We start from the raw sequence: 18,765 nt of genomic DNA, 5'->3' as shown, positions 1-18,765 counted from the left end.
TACATACATCTTCAAATATTTGAAGAAATTGTATGAGGTTTGGCTCCTCATTTTCCTTGGCTCCAGAAGGTGAAATTAGTATAATGAGGTACGACTAATCTCAATATTGAAAGAACTTTAAAACATTAGATCTTCTAAAAAAAATGAATGAGCTGTCTGATAAAAAATACAGTTCTTCTCATTAACTAAGTGACCTTAAGCACAAACTAAGTGACCACTTGTCAGGAATATTTGAAAGAACATTTCAGCACAAAATAGGAGTTTGAAATATTATCAGTTTCTTTTCCCATTTTCTAAACTATAAAGCCTTTTTTAATTAAAAAGTTCCCTGTCTGTTCATACAGTTATATAAAACCATTTATTTGGATCCAGAACTATTGTCATATAACTTTGTATTAAAATATCTCAAAATTATCGTTATACTTTTATAAAAATCAAACTCAAGAAACATGTGTGCTGTAGACAATACTTGCTGCTCCTTTGGATTCACACTCCCATAAATAACTTAGTGTCCTCTCATGTTCAGACTGAGAACTGAACAAGAGAGCAATAAAATTATGGTTCAGTGGGTCTGGATAGGGCCTGAAAAATTGCATTACCAGATTCTGAGGTGATAATGATGCTACCAATATGCAGATCAAATTTTGAGTAACAATAATGTATTTTCTAGGTTTAAAATTTATTTTATCATAAGTCCTACCGTTCCCCATGGATAATTTATAACATAGTCCTCTGGCCTATTCCAAGTCCTGGTTACCATTTACTTAAGTACAGTGATCTTGAAGAAATTCCTCATGATTCCTTCATAAGGTTGATGTATAGGATTAAATGAAAAAATGTATGTGAAGTGCATAGCATCATATCTGACATATAGCAGTCATGCTAATGGTATGGTTATTGATTATTTTAATGACAATGTATGTAAAGGTGACGATAAGAAATTAAGTAGAATGAGAATACAGGCATTTCTTTCACAATGCAATATGGGTTTCTAAAAATTGCATATTAAGAATAATAGAGTTAGGGAAACAGATCATTCTATTGATTTTTGTTATCAAAGCAGTAACAAAACAATATAATGATTCATACCTGGGGAGTTAATTCAGATGGCCCAGGCAGATAGCTCAGCACTGTTGAAAGCTGCCACTGTGGATATTAAAAATAAGCAAAAGATATTACAGTAATAATATGGGCAATACCTCAATTAAAAAGGCATTAATGGGTGTGAAGTGGTCTGGGAATAGTAGAGCTGCCATTAAGATGAGAAAGGGACATGGGCAGTGCAAGGTAGCTGGAGTTAAGAGCCTCAGATTTAGCTGTGCTTCTAAATTCCTTCAGATACAGCTGAATTGGCTACTCTGACAGCTGAACTGCTTGGCTTTTTTCCCTTTCCTCCTGAAGATTATAATTCCACTTCTACTATTTTGCACCCATCCATGCCTAGGGGCAGGCGTGGGTGGTGGAGAGCAGAATCACGTATAAACCAAGCTGACTTCTGCATCCCTCGGACTTCCTTCCAATTACCAAACTGCAATGTAGACTCGTTGCTAATTTTAGTTACCAAACCCTGCACTGCAGCATAACAGAATGTGTTGGTTTTGTACTTTACATTTAATCTGGAAGGTGCTGAGAAAAACACCTTCTATATCTTGGATTCTCTACCATTCAGGTGACTTAAAGACTCACCACGTTTATGTGGCAGAGAAAACCGTTTGCAAACGCTTGACAAATATTGATAAAAGCAAAGGCGTAGAGTAGCTAGTCACAGAGGCTTTTGGTTAAATATGTCTCCCTTACCTCTTCCATTCTGTTGTGCTCCCTTCATTGGTGAAAACAAAACTCAGTTATTAAGCCTTTCCTCCTAGATTAAATAAATGTGTTCTAAAACCCTCTCCTCATCCCAAACTGCTTCACAATACAGGTCCTGTGGGTGACGACAACATAAACTGGGTAAGCAAACATCTTCTAAGGAAACTGAGAACATCAGGTGTAACTTTTTGGTTCGCAACCTTATTTCTTCAGGGAAGGAAAGGTTGAAAAAAATACTCAAAAAAGTGGCGGCGGCTCTCGGCCCAGTATCTGGGCGAACTGTAAGCTTTATGGCTTTGCCTTGATGTGTGTTTAAGCAGCAGCCTGCAGTCTGGCACAAGGTGGATTTTTCCTCCACTTGTTTTATTCTAAATAATTTTCAAACGCTGCCATGGAACAGACTATGGCTTTGATCCCGTGAACTTATTCAGTACTGACATCCCCATGAATAACTCCAGCTCCGACCAGCTTCAGCCACTTTTTAAATTCTCATTTAAATTCAAATTCCTCATAATCCTAACAGGCAAGGGATAGACCAAGAGCAAGAAAGAAAAAGCGAGATGCTTCTCATGTGTCCACAAGGCCCTCAGATCAAAGGAACCCTTTTAGGCAGCAGGAAAAGTGTAAAATCACTGAAGAAGATAGCAAAATACTTGCTGTGTGCCCTCTGCTCTCTAGACCAGGGTTTCTGACAGACACTTGGTTCAGATAAACCCGCAATGTGTTTATGAAGATTCTCATAATCTCTGCAAATCAGAGAAAAAGTACCTATGAATTTCTAAATCTCAGGCTATTTTGCAAGACTTAGAAATTTTTTAGGCTAGAGTTGGTTAAAATAGAAATAAAGGGATTAATGGAGTGAGCAGTTTGTGCAAGAGGAAGCATCAGTTGCTTGGGTTCATTTTATGGGAATTGCTAAAATCTCTTTTTAGGTGTGTTTTTTTTCTTTTCCACTTCTATCGTCACAGCCTTTTCCAAATTCACACTCAAAAACCTTTCCTACTTCCTGTCAAGATGAAGGCATAGGCAGACATGGCTTGCCTATTCACACAACCACATCAAAATTAAAACTAAGGTATAGATTAAACATCACTTGGAAGCACTAGAAATTGAGTTGAATGAAAGTCTGACAACTACAGAATTAAAGAAATTACATCTATCCAGACTGGTAGGAGGGGTGGGTGCAGACGGGGAACAGACTGGTCCCACACACACTTGTGGTGAATAAAAATTCAGGAGGGATATCTTGAGAGTGAGGAGTCCAAGCCCCATACCAGGAACCCCAGCCAAGGGTTTCAGTGCCAGGAAGATAAGTCCTCTCAACTTCTAGCTGAAAAAGCCAGTGTGGATTAAGTTGGTGGAAGAAACTGCTGGAGCCCCAAGCAGTTCCTCTTAAAAAACCCACATATGGACTCAGACTTTCTCCTACTGAGCTCTAGCACTAGGGTAGCAGCTAGAAAGGTACCGGTGGTATACAGGGAGAAACTGAAGTGCCTGGCATTAAGGTGAGCAGAGGCCATTGTCTCTATTCTAAACCTTCCCCACATAAGACCAGCAAACTTGTGCCATATCTGAGACTCCATCAACCTGGCTAACCTGCCTTAGAGATCCCCAGAGACTCCACCTCACCCAACATACAGGCCCACCTAAGCTGCTTTTCCTTATGAATAGCTGGTCTTGGCTCCTGTTTCCCAGCTGCCTAAATCCTCTCAAACAAGTAACAGCTGGCCTCAGTGAACTCTAGGCCAGGCACTAGCAGCAGCCAGCTTAGATTCATAGCTTGGCTTTGCCTGGGAATCTGCAAGCCCAGTACAAGTAGCAGCCAACTCAGATTGCTTTACAGCACAATCAGGGCGGTCCCAGGCAAAACACAGGTGGGGGCTGACCCTGGTCAGCATCATCAGGGAAACCCCAGGGCCAGCACACCCAGTGAACAGCTACAGACCATGTTGGAGCACCACTACCCTGCCCCATGCACAGCTGACCCTCCATGGAGGGCAGAGGTTGGAAGTCAATGGTCAGAGCCAGTCCTTGCAGCTCACTGGCCTGAGTAAGCCCCTTCCATTGATCTTCCAACAACAACCAAGTCTCAGCTACAAGAGGAGGTTGTACTCAACCATCAGGAAGGGCACACATCGAGTATCCAGCTTGGTTGATAGGGGAGGCTGTGCCACTGGACTTTACAGGACATCTACTGCATTGGGCCATGTTACCAAGACACAGAGTCAAAGCAGCTCTACCTAATACATAGAAACAAACACAGAGAGGCTGCCCAAACAAGGAGATAAAGAAACATGGCCCAAATGAAAGAATGGATTAAAACTACAGAAAAAAAAGAGCAATATGAGCTGGAGATAATCTATCAGATGCAGAGTTCAAAACACTGGTTGTAAGGATGCTCAAAGAACTGAGTGAGGTCCTCAACAGCATAAAAAAGATCCAGTCAGAAATGAAGGATACACTAATTGAAATATTTTCAACTTACAGGGAAACAACAGTAGAATGGATGAAGCCAAGAATCAAATCAATGATATGGAATATAAGGAATCAAAAAACAATCCATCAGAAAGAGAAGAAAAAGTAATCCAAACAATGAAGATAGTATAAACAGCCTCTGGGACAACTTCAAAAAGTCCAACCTTTGCATTATATGGGTGCCAGAAGGAGAAGAGAAAAAGCAAGAAATTGGAAATCTATTTAAAAAAATAATGAAAGAAAACTTCCCTAATTTGGTGAAGGAAATAGACATACAAGTCCAGGAAGCACAGAGAGTGCCAGACAAGATGGAATCAAAGAGGCCCGCTCCAAGACACTTCATGAATACAATGCCAAAGTTTAAAGATGAAGAGATGATCTTAAAAGCAGGAAGAGAAAAGAAGTTAGTTATCTACAGGGGAGTTCCCATAAGACTGTCAGCTGATTTCTCAAAAGAAACTTTGCAGGCTAGAAGGGATTGGCAAGAAATATCCAAAGACATAACGAGCAGGGACCAACAGCCAAATTGCTCTACCCATCAAATCTATCATTTAGAACTGAAGGGCAGGTAAAGCGCTTCTCAGACAAGAAAAAACTAAAGGAGTTCATCATCACCAAACCACTTATATAAGAAAAAGAAAATCAAAACTATGAACAATAAAATGGCAAGAATACTAACAAACTAATCAAAGAAAAAGAACAGAGACATATCATGGATACAGAGAACGTTTTGATGGTTGCCAGATAGGAGAGAGGTGTGGGCACATGGTTGAAGAAGTGATGGGATTAAAAAGTACAGATAAGTAGTTACAGTATAGCCATAGGGATGTAAAGTACAGTATAAGAAATGGAGTCGCCACAGAACTCATATGTATGACCCATGGACATGAACGATGCTGGGGGGATTGCCTGAGCGAGTTTGAGTTCTGGGTGGAGGAGGGCAAAGCAGGAAAAATTGGGAAAACTGTAATAGTATAACCAATGAAATACAATTTAAAAAAATGCCTTTCCTTATCCTTGATAATTTCAGGAATTATACCCACATTAGAAATATAGGAAGGCACTTGGAATTTACATTCACTGATAGCAGAGTCACATTTTCAAGCGTGTTGCATAAGAAATACGATTTCTTATTTTTGCTTCTTACCTCTAACCCCATGGGAGTGGACCTGATCTATCATTTGCCTCCTTTGTTACACAACGTTGGTGCTCGCAGGTTTACATGGAGCTCTCCCACTCTTCCATCCCTTAATCCACTCCACTCTGGGTTTGGTGATTTTTGGTGACTCTGTGTCTGCACTAGAAAGCTTCTCAGCTCACCTCTCAGGTATGGTGACCTGTGTTTGGACTCAGTATACTCCAGTTTTGGGATTCTGCTCTTTGTCTAAATCCCATGGCTGGAGTTCATTGTCACTGGTCTCTCCACTGAGATTAGAAAAGATGTTCACCCCTTTTTCCCATCATACTCTATTTTTGGGGAAAATATAGGATAAGCTTTCTTGGCTGAAAATACAATTTTTTTAAGAAGAAAAGTTGACAAAACATGAACTAACAAGGAGTTAATATTTTCATTGATCTTCACTGTACATGTAAGACATATTATGGTTTTCTAAGTTGCAACTCTCCTCCCCCAAGATTCATATCTAAAGAAATATATATGGTGCAAAGTCAGTAGGTAAAAATTATTCTAGAAACTATGTTTTCTGAAACAATTTTTTGCTTCCTATCTTCAATTTCTCTGCTTAGATGAGGACCATATTTCTGACCACTAACGACTTCGTAATTAGTCTCCTTGCTGCTAGTTCTCTCACATTGTCATCAGAGGATAATATCAAAAATGTCAGAATACAAGACTGGTGAGGTCTCTCACTTGCTCTGCTGTTTTAAAACATTCCACTGACTATCCAGCATTTACATCAGTATATTTCAAAGGGCAAGGAATCAGAAAGAAAATCAGCATATAAATAAATGGCCAGATATATCTTTAAAAAACTGGTATTGAAATCCCCTCTTGGAGAATCCACATGCATTCGTAATTCAGACCAGCAACAAACCTGAAGAATTCTGCAGTGAAGAGACTTGTTCAATCCAGAATTTTCAATATTCGATCATAGAATTCCTTCACGTTTTACCAACTAAATATTTATAGTACTAGTTTTCCGAGAGACACCGGGTAATGGTTTTTAAAATAAAATCCAAGCTTTTTAACTTGTAGCATAAGGCAATTGTGACAGGTTATTTCCTGTCTACCCCCCTACCTGATTTTGCACCCCTAAAATGCCATGCCCCTTTAAATTCTCTCTGCAAAAGGAGACTGTAAAATGGTCCTCCAAAGAGAGAGGGTCACCTTTCTCTCTGCCTTTGTGTTTGCCCATCCTTATGCCTAGAGTGGTTTTCCTACTCTTGGCTGCTTGGTAAACTTTCTTTCCTCTATCTTTCCAAACCCAAAATAGATGCCTTCCTAAGGCAAGGGAATTCTTCCCTCAGTCTTACCCTATAAAGCCAATCACTCCCCCCTTAATTCCACTGCCATGTTTTGCTCCCATTGTTCTACATTTTGATTAACTTCATATAGTAGCTTATAATTGTTTGTGAATATAATGCATTTAAAGGGTTATAAGTGATAGAAGTGATCAATTCTGTGTATCAGTTTTTGGGAAAATGCCGGGAATATGGTAGGAACTTAATAGATGTTTAAAGAACAAACAAATGGCTGTATACCATGCAGAATGGTAACATCATTCTCAACTTCTGTTTGTTGGGATGTAATAAATTAGATAACACACATACATCAAAAAAAGAGTAAAAATTCTCTCATAAGTAAAGTAAGTATAAGATGTCTGTGTATATATCTGAAAATAAACATACACACATATACATATACATACCTATACATATACACACATATATAAATATACAAATATAAAATACACACACACATAAAATACATATGCAGATGGCTTGTATGTGTGCAAGGGACACACATAAGCATATACTAATGCCTTCATAGATGTCATTTTCTCCAGCCATAAAACAGAGGTATTTAGTAAAAAAATTAACTGATACAGGACGAGAAGCTTTACCAAGGGCACTGAAACACATGGGTTGTCTTAGAATAACACCATGGGAGTTTTAGTCCTTACACATAACATTAGCTTCTAAGGGCTCATCCAAACAACAGACCTGCCGCGTACTGCACATGCTTCCATTTATCTGCTTGGGCTGAGCTGACCCCGCTGGAAATCGAACATTGCTCCAGATATTGATCCTGGCACAGGGACACTGGCAAGCTCCCTTTGTGTGAAATATACAGAAGACACTGTTAGAGACAGCTCTGAAGTACAGAAGCGTCTGCGAGGCTGCTGCTTGCCTCCCAGGGCTGGTAGAAAGGAATCTGCGCTATCCCAGAGGGAATAACGGCCACTGTGATGCCTCCCAGCTCTCGTGCTGTGTGTACTCTCTTCTCCTATGGTACTTCTCTTGCTCTGTCTTGCTCTGACCCTTACTGTAATGTGACTGGTTAGTCATGACCTTCACATGCTGCAGCGGTGCTCTGTTCTCCCTCAGCCCTGGCTCTCTGGCCTTACGCTATAGTGAACTCACTAAGCACGAGATTCCCTTTTTTAAAAAAAATCGAACTGAAAGAAGTGTTGTTTGCTTTCTGGCCCTCAAACACCAAGGCCCTGTTGTGCTCCTTAAAATTGTAAATTATGTCTGTTTAAGAAAATGTCAGTGTTTTTTAAAACAGAATAACAGTGCTGGAAAAGACTTGGCTGTGCTACTTGTTACCAAAGTTTCTTGTAAGAAAAATGATGCATTCATCATTATGAGCACAGTCAAGGGGCCTAATGACTTGGGCACAATGCCGCTTCAGTTCTTTCAAGTAACGTGATGGATTTTTTTTTCCTCAACAAGTTATCTGAGTAATGTAAGAGCTCATAAACTGGATCCAGGGAGACTTTGTCAATAATGCACTATACTTAACAACAATTAAAATACAAGACACATCTCATATAATTAAATTGATTTTTTTCTTTCAGAAACAAGACTTTTTCAAGTAATGATTGCTTTGGTTGTCTGAAATTGTATTTATTGAGGTGGGGGAGGAAGAGATGTGTAGTGACATTCAGACACCAATTCTTGAGTCTTCAAAATCCAATTCTTAAATAGGCCGAGAGGATGATTTTTGAGTAGAAAAGGATAAATAGCCATGTGTCGTCTGTGCAATCAACATAGAATCACTGTGTTGGGAAACACATTATTTAGCAACACACCGTTTTGGCCCTGCAAGTGGACTCAGAGGTGTAGAAAGCCAGGGGTGAAGCTGTTGCTCTGATTTTCATGAGATCCTGAGCAAGGCTCTGAACGGAGCCACACCTTCTCCAGCATAAGGCAAGCATACAATGGTGACATTTCTCTGTCTGAAATATGTTAGGGTCTCTAAAACCAGGGGCTTCACTTTAAATTAAAAGTTGGCTTTTAAGTAAATATGACACCATCCCCCAGAAAGCACATAGCCCATTTTTGACCCCAGGATAACTCTAGTAAATTGGGATATTTATCTTAACGTTCCTTACTTGCCCTTCATTCATGTTAAACAGCTGTTGGAATGAATACAAAGAGACTTGTCTGACTTTCTAGTAATAACCTTGATTTTTTTTCCTGGTGGCTTAAAAGCATTATTTAGTGAATTTAGTTCTACCTTTTCCAGCAATGGGCATGGCTGTTTTTCCATTAATTATTACTTGGTTTAATGGGGCTAGAGATATTAAAAGAAGCCCTAGCCATATGGAAATTCCAAAAGAAAGAAGAAAGAAGAAAAAGAAAGAAAGAAAGAAAGAAAGAAAGAAAGAAAGAAAGAAAGAAAGAAAGAAAAAGTTGTTTCTTTTACTTTTATTAAATTTTTTAAGAGCTAGAAGTACCCAGGAGAGAGCAGGCAAGGGTTCTATGCAACTGAGTGGAACGTATTTGCTGTGAAATATGATGGAATGTTTACTGAGCTATTTTTCATGAGAATCAAAATGTTCCTGCTCTCATATCCTGTTTTCACAGCAGTGGCCTTTTTAAAAATGTTGCCTCAGTGACTGTTGGTCAGACTGCATTGGTTGCTCCCTTTGGAAGTAATGGCCTTAAACTGTGACCAGCTATGCTCACACTGCTGGGAGATACACTTCATTTCTGAGCCTGTGGGTGTTGAGTTCCATCTCTTTCCAGTATTTACTGGCAAAATGTCTAATGGGCTGGGAAGAGTACTTCCTGCTGTCTGGGTTAACACGTGTCACTGTGCTTGACTCCCAGCCTTAAGCCTCTGCCTATGTGATCACTTGGTCATGGAGGGTGGTTGCATGGATAGAAACTGGACCACAGAGGTTCACCGAGTAATGGGTGCAGTTAAGCAAGTCCTTTACTCTCTTGATTCTCTACATTCTTTACGTTGAAAGCAATGATACCACCTAACCTTCACAGGACACCTAGTTGAAATAATGAGATGCACAGGTAAAGGAATAGAATATAATAAAATTGTAGAGATGTTAGTTACATTATGTCTATTGGATTGGTGGGATTTAGGTCTGTTTTTCTACCTTTCTGGGTTTTTGGTAATTTTTCCTAACCACATGCGTGCACACATGAGCATGTCAGCAGCAACAACAAAGGCCTTTGGGCATTTTCTATCATTATGGGTGATTCGTTATGTATTTGCTTTTACCCTTCACAGGAATCAATATCTTTAATTTGTAAAAATAACATACAGAAAAGTCTATATACTCTATTATACTACTCCATGGGTTGTTTTGAAGTTCAAACTAAAGGATTGCGTGAAGTATGCAATATCTTACAGCCTGTTTTCCAGCAACTAGTCCGGAGTCACGCTAGCAGTGCAGAGGTGCAGCCCAGGCTCCTTCGCTCCGAGCCCAGGATCTTACACTTTCCACTGACTGACCAACTGAGTCCAAGAACATTATTTGCTGTTTGATACCAACTTAGTTATTTTAATTACGTGGCCATTTGAAGAATATAACTATTATATATGTACTAGCCTTTTGAAAATGATAAAATTTCAGTATAATTTACTAAAATATTAATTTTCAAGTATCTAATAGTGTTTCATATTGCAGTGAATCCCCTTATTTCTTTTCTAATGACCAAACAAAGGTGACCAGCTTCTTCATTATAACATAGCAAAAAAATAGTGATGCATTTTATGTAGTAATAATTTAAAGTAATCCTGTGCTTAAGTTTTTGATATTTCACAACTCCCAAAATGTGAACACATTGACTGTCAAAAATTCATTCAGGAGACAGGATGTTAACTCAAGCCTTTATTTTGGAAGGGTTAAGATAAACTCTAACAGTCTACTTCTAGTAATTAAAAAAATGAATGTCATTAAAAATGACAACAAAAAGATCAGACATTTATGTTGTTTTAATTACCACTGTAATTTTTACAATTTTATCTTTTCCACTTATGTACACTATTTTCTTTCTTTAAAATTCACTTAAGATATCTGAGGTCCTTTTGTTTCGTTCATTATTAGTAGATCCTGCGTTCAAAAATCACCAACATAGTATAGCTTTTAATTAGTTATGAAAAAATGATCATTATTGACCTTGACCTTATACAATGAAATCAAGTATAGAATATTTTAAGTAAATTGCTTTTCTAAGATTTTTATCTTCAAAGTTGACTCTGACTCCATGGTTTATTATGATTAATTAAACCACATTAGTTTGAACTCTTGATCAAATCAACTAAACTTTGTGAATTTATTTTGTTCTACATTTGACCAAAGCTTGTTAGTAATGACATAAACTAGGTTTTAGGGACAATCATAAAGACTGATAAAAGTACTAAATAAAGAAATGCACTGTCATAGCTTATCAACGTTAGGACTTGAAAATACTAACAAACCAAAAGCAAGCAAGTAAACAAATAAACAAAAAGAAATAAAAGGAAAGAACTAAGTTCAGCGGTATGTAAACAAGCAGTATAATATACCAGAAAGAACATTAGGTCAAAGTCAGAGATGGGAGTTTCTATCCTAGCTTTAGAAATCCCTGTGATTATTCAGATAGGTCTGCCCACAGCCCAGCCCCTGTGTTTCCTGCCCTTGAGTCAGCTCCTACTCCTGGTGACTCTGGGAATGTGTGGTGGCCACAGTGCCCCGTCCTCAACAGCCCCACTCAGCTCCTGTAGACTAATGCCTCTGGCTGCTTGGGTGAAGTGAGTCCATCTCATATTTGGCCTTCCTCTGTTCCTGCTGCCTTGTATTTTCCCCAGCATTATTGTCTTTTCCCGAAGAACTCTGTCTTCTCATAATGTGTTTAAAGAAGGGAAGCTTCAGTTTTGCTATCTTTGCCTCCATCTTCCAGCTATGTTTCAGGCTTATTTCATCCTGGGACCCACTTGTTTATTTCTCTGGTGGTACAGGGTATCCGCAGAGCTCTCCTCCAGCACCATCTTTTAAGCAAATTGATGTTTTGCAGCAGCCTGATCTACTGTCCAACTTTTGCCTCTATACATCACAGGAGCCTTAGTGCCCTTTATTTGTAAATGGTGTTGATTGGACCAAAATAGTGGGTGGCTTTCTAAAAGCTCTGTAGGATATACTATAGAAGAAACCATGTGCCTTGCACACATTTAAAAAAAATTATTTATTTTTTGCACACATTTTAAAAAATGGTACAAGCTCTACTCTTCTAGGTTTTATATATTCCTGTTCCATGCCAAGTCCAGTTTGGGGCATGAGGAGTGTTCTCTGTTTTTGTTGTTGTTGTTTGTATGTTTGTTTTGTTTTTGCTGTCTTTGTTTTTTTAAATAAATCTCTCTCACTCTCTCTCCCACTCCCTAACAATCACTGAGGTAGACTGGCCTTCTGTAATATTGTTGTATGATATAGGACATGCTCAGTGGTGTGATTGAGAATATTCATATATCTGAAACAAAGTGTGGAATAAGAGTAGTGATAGTATAAATGGTTCATTTAGTCAACCAATACTTATTGACTAAATATCTGTGACTACTGCCTGACAGAAAACTGTGGCCTCAAGGAATAGAATTTTGAAGAATAAGTAATGGATTAGTACTGGTAGACCTAGTCTCATTGGGTCCAAAACACACCAGCTATGTCCTCAGGCAAGTCAAATTTCTAGAGTTAAGTAATTTATAATCTGATTCTCTGAACAAACATTTTGTCAAATGTCACCCTGAATTCTAACTGCTCACCTGGCCCTTTTACTCCTTACGGCACCCAGAACACACTCAACTTGATTGTGTAACATGACTTTGATCCTCACCTAATTTAGAATTAATGGCTCAATGATCTTAGGTTTTAGGTTTTGGAGAACTCTTTTTCAGAATATTTTCTTCTGATTGTATTTGCTGCACTGTTCTTTCATGAAAGCATCATTTCTTTACTTTCAGCATGGGAAGCTCTAAGTTTCCTGAAAATGTAAGGTTGGCAAGCAAATGCTCGTATCCACTAGCACTTTTGTGTAAACTACTTCAAAAAGTATTTGTCCATTGCAGGGTTGGACTGGGCATAGTGGGATGGAGTCTTAGATGGCCTAACTTTGATGAAGGGAGGAAAAAGGAAAAAGAAACTGACAAGTGAGTGACCTCAAAAAAAGAAAATGGAAAATTGCCAGACACATCTACAACACAGATTTCCTGATGTCCATAGAGGAATTAAAGTTTCTGTCATCAAAACATTTTACAAATATTTAAAAGGGCAAAGCCTGAACAAAATGAACCCTTAAATGATTACACAGGCATGTAGCAGGTTACTCTTAACATTAGTGGATCATAGAGTCTTACAGGATGTCAAAGCTTTGGGGTTATCTTTAAATTTTAAACCAAGATAACTTCAGAGGGCCATCATTTTTCTCACATCTTTATTTTAATGAAAAACTGTGATAAACGTAAAAATCTCTAATATTCCTATACTAGTTAAAAGAATGAAATGACACAGCAGAAATATAGCTTTGTCGATCAGTGGGTAATAATGCATTATGGAGTTTCAGGTCTCAAAGAAAAACCAAAAAATGAGTTAACCCCAATTAAGATTCACAGCAGCAGCAGGACCTAATCTGCCTGGTGGTCTTAAATTCAACCCACTTCCATTTTTGCTGATTTTGTTTTTTTGTTTCTTTAAAAAATGATCACTTATCACATGTTTATGTTCAAATAAGGACTCAGCAGCCAATAAATGCATCTATTCATTCAGCTGAGAGAAGCAATCCAATTTTCTCAGTGAGTGCACATGTGTTTGGAGTTTGATCATTTTTTTTGTCTTTTTGAGAAATACATATGCTGTAGCTTCAAAGGTGGAAAATTATACACATTTTTCAAGTAAAGAAGTTTAACTGTAACCATTTTGCATTTTTTGGGAGAAAATCTACTTTTAAAAAATAGATATTGCTTTAGTACCCAGCAGTATAAATAAAATGCTGTGTTTAGATATCGCTCTTCCAGGCTCTCCCAACAAGAATATCAGGTCACTGCTAGTGCTTTCTGTGCCCCATCTTCCTCATCTTGGAGCTGTGTTACTTCTATATAAACACATGCATTCTAGAAAACAGCAAGAGGATATGCCAGTTATAACTTTCCAAATACATTCCACTTCTCTGCATGCTAGAATATATTTAAAACAGATTATATTTTCCCTTTGTGTTTCAGTTTTCACAGTTAATAATACAGGCATTTCCATGGCTGACTTGCTGTTTTCACGGGTAGCAAATATTCTGATTAGTATTCCAGATACCAAATTTATTAAATTTTACCCAGAATAGAAAGTGCCATGGACATTAAAAGATTTTATTTCTTCCTGTCTATATTTAAAACATCAAAACAATATTAACTATATCATTAAATATGCTATAATTGCTGCAATAGCTGGTATTTCTAAAGAAATATCCTTTGAATTGGTGTGTCTTGAAGGACTTCATTCCAAGGAGAAGCTAGTGAGATTAAAAATATAATCTCCTAGCATTAATCTCATATTCAAAACTATAAAATAAAACCTTGCTTTGTACCAGAACAAAGACAAGCAGGAGATTCAAAACGCTGACTCAGTGTTACAAGTTTCAGTTTTTATAATCCAAATTTTTTTGCTCTTTTATCATACACAACCAACCATTCAAAAGCCCCACTGTGCACGTGCACAGCTGACTGGCCGGCTAACTTTGTCTCCCAGTTACTGTTTAGCAATAGGTTCTGGCTTTAGCAGTTTTCATGGTATTGTTCTGTCTGGATTCTTATCTCAGGCTGGGTTATAGCTGGAAAATTCTAAAACCTCTGGAGAATTAGTTGTACAGGACCCTCTCCTGGTTATGATTTTGGTTTAGGTCCAAAGCAGAAAATCAGTATGATATTACCATCTCTTTCCAGAAGTTCGATAAATTAAATAAAAGATAAATTGCCGCTAGGAAGGAAAAGCACAACTTTTGTTATTTTATTTTTAAATTTTTTTAGCTTCATTGAGGTACAGTTAACATTGCCAGACATGACCAATAACATTGTAAGATGCTTAAAATATACAATGTGATGATATGATATACATATATGTTAGGAAAAGATTATCACAATCAAGTTAACAATACATTAATCACTCACATATTTATCTTTTTTGGTGAAAATGTTTGTTTTACTCTCTTAGCAAATTTCAATTATAAAATACAGTATTATCAGCCATAGTTGCCATGTTTTGCTTACATGTTCAGACCTTATTCTTATAATGGAAAGTATGTACCCTTTTACCATTCTTTCCTCATTTTCCTCATGCCCTAGCACCTGGCAACCACCATTCTACACTCTATTCTATGAATTCAACTTCTTTCCTTCCTTCCTTCTTTCCTCCCTCCCTCCCTCCCTCCCTTCCTTCCTTCCTTCCATTCTCCATCCCTTCTCCTTTGTCTCTTCCTTTCTAGATCCCACAGATGAGTATTTGTCTTTCTCTTCCTGGCTTATTAAACTGAGCACAATGCCTTCCAGTTTCATCTGTGTTTTCTCAAACGGCAGGATTTCCTTCTCTTTTATGGGTATGAACATTTTTAAAGGATATATAGTTAGGGTACAATGGCCTGATATGCTGTCAAAAAATAACTACTGTGTTCTCATAGTCAAAACCAAGTCCATTACATAAGAATCTGTTTTCTTGTACTATATTAAAGAGAAAGGAAAGGAAAGAAGGAAAAAAAGAAGGAAGGGAAGAAGGAAATGGAAAAAAGAAAAAGGAAGATAGAAAGTACTTAAGAGTAAGATATTTCTGAAAGTTATTCAAGTAGATAAATTATAAAAGAAAAATGAAAGTCCAGATCTAGTCACATTTATATAAATTAGCAAACAGTTCTTCAATTAATTTGTTAGTTCTGCCATTCATTCATTCTGCCAGGCATCTGCTAAGGCCTAAGAGAAAGATGAAAAGATCCCCACCACATGAGGCAATGGTTTTAAACCAGAGGAGAGACCCCATACTTCACATGCTTGGGAATATTTGCCTCAGTAAAATGATCTCCGTGAAGTGCCATCCAATATCAGTTACTCATACAGTTCTCCTGATGTTTCAGGATCCAATCAATTAATAAATGCCCTCTGTATTTAACATTCATAAATTGTCTCAGGCTTTGGCCTAAAAGCCATACAAGAAATGGTGAAGTATGAAAGAGGGCAGTCAGATTCAGAGAGAAAAGCAGAGAGAAACAGAATCTCAACAGAACTGTAGTTATTTTCTGTAAGCAACTGGCCCTCAAAAACAACTGCCATTCTTAGTCAGATGCTTAGCATGTGATGTGGAAAGGCCATGGCTGGCACCCTTCACAGAGCATCCTGCGTCTCTACCACGCAGGTGTCCTGGCTCCAGGGGCCTGCCAACCCGCAATCTGATTCTCTGAAGGGATTATGCACAGTTGCCTCTTAGTTAAACAGGACACTTATGTGAACACATTATCCACTGTTGTAACTTTAGTTGTTCTCGTTACCTTCCATCTTCTGGTTTGGAAACGAGAGTAGCAGATGTAGGCAATGCAGGCTTTATGATTCTTGTTTTTCTGCTTGTCAAAATTGGCACCCACAGTTTCTACATAGTGATTACACAGTTCTAAAATGATGCATGAAATGGGAAAAATGGAAACAATTTGTGCCCTGAATGCCTAGGTCACAGAAATTACAGACATGGATTTACGCAACAAATGGTGGTAAGTCTCCACTTCGCTCCAGCTAAGAGTTAAGCTGACCATGGTGCGACACACAAATACACAGTAGACTGAGTTAAAGGAGAATAGGGACTTAGGTCTGTCTCCTTCTTTGCAACCATGTAATATGAATTTTCTCCAGACCTGCCCTTTTTTCCAACCCCATACACCAGTTTTTACTTATCAATCACCTGAACTGTCTCCTGATTTTTCCACTTTCTCCTTTTGCTGTCTGTTCTCTCTAAATACTTAATCTTTTATTTGTGTGCACTCTTCTCTTCTTTCTACCTTTTTCTCTAAGTTTCCTCGCACTTAATGGCTGTTTAGAAAGCATGTTGAAGGGAGGCAGAGTGGGGATGGGGTTGTATTTTTTAGAAGTATGAAAATACCCAGGAGGCAAAGCCACCAAGAGCTATCTATCTTTAGGTTCCTATTCAAGTATTCTAAAGAGAGAAACACTATGTCATTGTCATATCATCATAGGTAGGAACTATCAACCACTTGTCTGCTGAGATGTACTTGGGAAAGATCACTCAAGTTCTCATGTGTGCACCCACAATGCAGGTTCTCTACTAATCCCCTCTGTCTCTCTTTCCCAGTCAAAGAAAGATTAAAATGCAAGAGCAGAAGTTATATTAGAAGTATAACTGTGATTTATTTAAAGTAAAATGAAAACTCATGTTATACTTTAAAAGATATATGTCATGCTACTTTTGCTGTTCAGATGTGTAAGTGAGGCTTAGGTAATTGGTTATAAATTCCGTAATCCTTATTGCTCCTCTTTCTTTGTGAATCATTCCTTATTTTGAGAATGTCTGGGGTTTCTAGGAAGAGTATAGGACTTATCACCTGATACTGGTGAGAGTTCTGGCTGTGGCACCTACCAGCTGTATGAACTGCCAACATTACTTTACCTCTCTAAGCTTTGGGGTTTCTTTCATTTGTTTATTTGTTTTTTCTTATGGTAAAATTGGAACAAATCCTTTTGAGAATTTTGTGAATTGAATAAGAGAAAGTATTCAAGACCTTTTAAAAGTAAATAACTGTGCATAGAGGTTATTATCTGCTCAATTATATTAGTCTCTAATTCCATATGACAATACTGTAAGAATATTATTTTAACTTCTTCAAAATTTACCATATTGGTACATAAACAAATATTTTCAAAGTGGTAATCTAAAGTGAATGTAAAGAATCCATTTTACACTGTGAATAGAAAACGAATCTCCAGCAAGTCAGTCTGAGTTCAAACCCCAACTTGGCTACTTGACTTTGTTCCTCCATTTGTAAAATGTGGATGATAATAATACCTACAGCACAGCACCGATGTGGGTACTCTGACATGGAATGGTGCTCAGAACATATGCTCCACAGGCATTTGTTGATTAAAATAAAATAAAATAAAATAAGATAGAATAAAATGTACTTAAGACTTTTATGACTACAACTGTTCTCATTAATATTCTAATGAACTATCTAAGGCTACAAACATCATTTGATCTTAGAGCTTTTGCACAGAGATCAGCACTGCACTTTTCTTACAGTTCCAGTAAAATACTTGAATCTGTTCTATTTTTACCTTCTCATCCCCAACCAACCACTTCTCATGATTCATTTTTATTGACAACTCAACATGTGCTGCTTAATGGCATGTAGAATTTAATCAATTAATGGAGTTCAATAGGCCATTTCCAGTTGCAATATTTTGAGAGGTTCATTTTGCAAACACCCGAATACTTTGGAAGATTATGGAGCAGCCTGAAGATATAGCACATGTTTCATCTGAGTGGACTGAACAGAGAATAATCAATACATAAGTATAATCTTTTCTCTACCAAATGTCCTTGTATAAGAAGCTAGTTCCCTAATGACTCGGTATATTTATTTTAAATGTTCAATTCCAAGTTGTTTTTAAAAATAATTTTGCAGAAAAATTGTTCATGGCTCTGACAATATTTAGTGTGTGTTCTAGTTTTCTTGTTTATCATGACCACCTCCTTGCTCACATCCTTGGGAATAAACAACTGTTTATGACAAAATGGTTAACATTCAAACATAAAATATGATTTAAAAAACCAAAAAATACCCCAAGAATTGCAACAATAAAAGGGCAAAAAGAAATACAGAAACAAGGAAGTGTGTGTATTTATGTGTAGAGGCAAGGATAATTGTAAATAAATTCTCAGCCATTTTCATATTATAAATTATGAAAATGATACTAAGATACTAACTTTATACTAAGTCACAGGATGCTTTTAGCAAAACTGATTTTATATAACTAATATTATGTTA

The 18,765-nt window shown here is 37.5% G+C and overlaps 1 long non-coding RNA gene across 1 annotated transcript; it reads right to left on the bottom strand.

Annotated features, from left to right (window-relative positions):
• Positions 1 to 4,475: 4,475 nt before the first annotated feature.
• On the bottom strand, positions 4,476 to 18,519 carry LOC118500442. The gene is made up of 3 exons (XR_004903002.1): positions 18,509 to 18,519; positions 10,782 to 10,790; positions 4,476 to 4,906 (listed from the first exon to the last, which is right to left on the bottom strand). It is a non-coding gene; the product is annotated as an uncharacterized LOC118500442 (long non-coding RNA).
• Between the last annotated feature and the right edge of the window lie 246 nt (positions 18,520 to 18,765).

The sequence above is a fragment of the Phyllostomus discolor genome, chromosome 5 (assembly GCF_004126475.2).
Source record: "Phyllostomus discolor isolate MPI-MPIP mPhyDis1 chromosome 5, mPhyDis1.pri.v3, whole genome shotgun sequence".
Lineage (NCBI taxonomy): Eukaryota > Metazoa > Chordata > Mammalia > Chiroptera > Phyllostomidae > Phyllostomus > Phyllostomus discolor.
The sequence above is the reverse complement of the archived record's forward strand: the minus strand, read 5'-3'. Positions and strand labels throughout refer to the sequence as shown.